Source organism: Schistocerca nitens, chromosome 1 (assembly GCF_023898315.1).
Source record: "Schistocerca nitens isolate TAMUIC-IGC-003100 chromosome 1, iqSchNite1.1, whole genome shotgun sequence".
NCBI lineage: Eukaryota > Metazoa > Arthropoda > Insecta > Orthoptera > Acrididae > Schistocerca > Schistocerca nitens.
In genome coordinates, this window is record NC_064614.1 from 1,106,028,135 (window position 1) to 1,106,031,468 (window position 3,334).

Below are 3,334 nucleotides of genomic sequence, written 5' to 3' on the forward strand. Positions count from 1 at the left end.
TGACGGAAGTGTGTGGTAAGTCGTGCATGGATGTCAAAAACATTCGTAAGTGGTGTAGAGAGTCGGACCGAAATTCACGACGAACAAAGGAGCGGGAGACCGTCAATTTCTGAGGAGATAGTGTTGAAGGTTGAGCAAAGCATGCGTGAAGATCGGCGGATCACCCTAGATGATCTCTGCACGTTGGTTCCTGAGGTTTCCCGAAGCACCGCTCACAGAATTTTAACGGAAACGTTGAACTACCAAAAGGTGTGCGCAAGATGGGTACCACTCATGGTGACTGAGGAACACATGCGGCAACGAGTTGATGCTTCCCGCGCATTTCTTCACCGCCTTGCAGCCGAACGGGACAACTTTCTGGACTCAATTGTCACAGGTGACGGAACCTGGGCATACCACTTTACACCTGAGAGCAATCAACAATCACGCCAGTTCATAACTTTCTGAACAGCATGGCGGCGAGCTGGTATGACATGGGCATACAAAACTGCCACACCGTCTACAAAAATACATCGACAGACATGGTGATTATGTCGAAAACTAGCTAAATGTTGAAGCTGTAAACTGATGTAAACCATTAAGAAATAAACAGGTCTATGTACTTATAGAAAAATAGGAGACCTTACTTTTGGGATTACCCTCGTAAAATTAGAACAAAGGACCAAACTTCAAAAGCGTGATTTCTGTCTGTAATTTTTGTTTCACTACTAGATTAGGCGGTGAATTTAGCGACCGCACTGAACTATAATTTGAGCAACTAACAAGTATTACTGTAAGTAACTTTGGATGCTCAGTAACGCATTTGTTAAGCTACAGTACAGCCTAGCATTACGCAACATAAAGTAATAAACGATGTTTATTAACAGGACTGCTAACGGATGTGCAGTACGTGGGGCAATAAAGGCTCTACCACGATAGTTTTTACTTAATTTTATCATTATTGTATTATTCCATGGAAAGAGAAAAAAACAAAAAAAAGTGCAGGCAATTATCAGTGGTGAATCACTAATATAGTTGCCGGGTAAAAGATAGTGGTGGTTCCTTTTCTTAAAAAATGAGGGTTCCGTTTATTAAAAGTCAATTAATATCCTTAGATCCAGTTCAGTAATAATTCTGGTTGGATGAACCACCGCTATAACGGTCCTTAAATAAAAGTTCAGAGGAAGATCTAAGTTACCGGTGTAAGATTCACAACTGGTGTCCTAAAATCCGCGCCTGACTACATTAACAAGAAGTAGCAAAAGCTAAGTCAAAAAGTAAATATTTCTCAAAGCTTCAAGCAACGCGCAACTGCACAGTGCGCTAAACTGGAGAAAAATGAGAATCCTTTCATTTCAGTTCCTTAAACCATAGTTTGTTGAATTAAAACTATAAAATATATTTTTTGAATAGTGTTACAGACACTCAGCAATAGTTTGACATTCATTTCCCTAGCATTGTACCTGAAATTAGTATTGTAGTGGGCAATAAAGAAAACGTACATAACTGGCGCGTTATAAGATTTACATTATGGTCACTGCACGCTGCAAGGTTTGATGCCTCCTGGTGACGTTGCAGACCGTAATGCAGTAAGAAAAGTATGTAACCAGAACAGAGCCGAATGGGGGATTACACTAACGAAGATGTGTTGCAGATGGAGAAATCCGCTGAGATAAGTGACTTTCCCAAAGTGCAGATTGTTATAACGCAGAGACTGAACGAGTACCTCGAAAACGACGAAGCTGGTCGAATGTTCACGTGCTACTGTAGTAAGCAGCTATGGAAAGTGGCAGAAGGGCAGTGAAACTACCACAAGGCGCTAAGTGGTTGGACATGGCTCTGAGCACTATGGGACTTAACTTCTGAGGTCATCAGTCCCCTAGAACTGAGAACTACTTAAACCTATCTAACCTAAGGACATCACACACATCCATGCCCGAGGCAGGATTCGAACCTGCGACCGTAGCGGGCGCGCGGTTCCAGGCTATAGCGCCTAGAACCGCTCGGCCACTCCGGGCGGCAGTGGTTGGACATCCACGACACTTCACAGAACATGTGGTTTGGAGGCTTGTCTGCTGTGTAAAGTAGAACAGATGGCGATTTGTGGCACCTTTGGCGAAAGAACACAATACCAGAGGACGCACATGTGTTTTCGAAGCACACCATTTAGCGCACATTGTTGAACAAGGGGCTCCGCAGCAGACTATCCGTGTGTTCACATGTTGGCCCAATGACATTGTCAATTACGATTGTAGTGGGGTCGGGATAATCGAGATTGGACCGTGTATCACTGGAAACGTATCAACTGGTCGCATGAATCACGTTTTTGTTACACCAGTACCAGCTACAGCAGTATTATGTTATGATAGACATTCTCCTTACGCTTGCGTGGGACCTGTGGTCATAATCGAAGACACTATGTCAGCTACGGACCACCTGTAACCCTTGATACTTGATGTCTTCCCTGACGACGATGTCGTCTTTCAGTCTCGAACCCAGAATACAGAATCGTGCTACAGTGGTTCGAGGAACATAATAGCGAAATCACGTTAACGTCTTGGGCATTAAATTCGCCTAATGTGATGTGAATCCGATTGGTCCCATATGGGTCGCTACCGCGCGCCATCACCGCGTGCATAAATCAGCGGCCAGTTAGTTACGGGAATTACATGACTTGAGCGTTGACACCTGGTGCCACACAGTTCCAGAAAAATACCGACGAACTGTAGAATCGATTATACGCTGAATCGGTGATTTGTTACATTACAAAGAGGGTCAATAAACTATCAAGCAGGCTATCATAATGTTTTGGAAATTGGAAATTTGTGGTAAGGTCTTACGGGACAAAACTGCCGAGGTCATCGGTCCCTAAGCGTACACACTACTTAATTTAACTTAAACAAACTTACACTAAGGACGACATACACAGCCGTGCCCAGGGGAGGACTCGAACCTCCGACGGGGGAACCGCGCGGACGGTGACAAGACGCCTAGACCGCTCGGCTACCCCGCGCGGCTATAATGTTTTGGCTCGTCAGTGTATATGTTGGGGAAAAATACTTTTCGCTGTAATGAAAAGAACAATAACATTCCCAACGACCAATAATAGTGACTGGTCAAATTGTGGAAAAAACTGAGGAATAAACTTAGCGAATATAGGCTGCAAAGTATACATTACAATTATTTCTTGTTTTTACTCTCTTAAGTATACTGCAATCTAAAGCGGCTCCTAGATTGTCAATAATATTGACACTATTTCCAGATGTGCAATAATGTGAGACCGAGAGTTTTCAGTAGTAATTTGAGAACATCGAAAACTTACATAATATATTGAGCTGCCTGGAAATAATGACCC

The 3,334-nt window shown here is 43.3% G+C and overlaps 1 non-coding gene across 1 annotated transcript; it reads right to left on the minus strand.

Annotated features, from left to right (window-relative positions):
* Positions 1 to 1,912: 1,912 nt before the first annotated feature.
* Trnas-gga (transfer RNA serine (anticodon GGA)) lies at positions 1,913 to 1,997 on the minus strand. Its single transcript is given in 2 exon segments — positions 1,913 to 1,947; positions 1,957 to 1,997. It is a non-coding gene; the product is annotated as a tRNA-Ser (tRNA).
* Between the last annotated feature and the right edge of the window lie 1,337 nt (positions 1,998 to 3,334).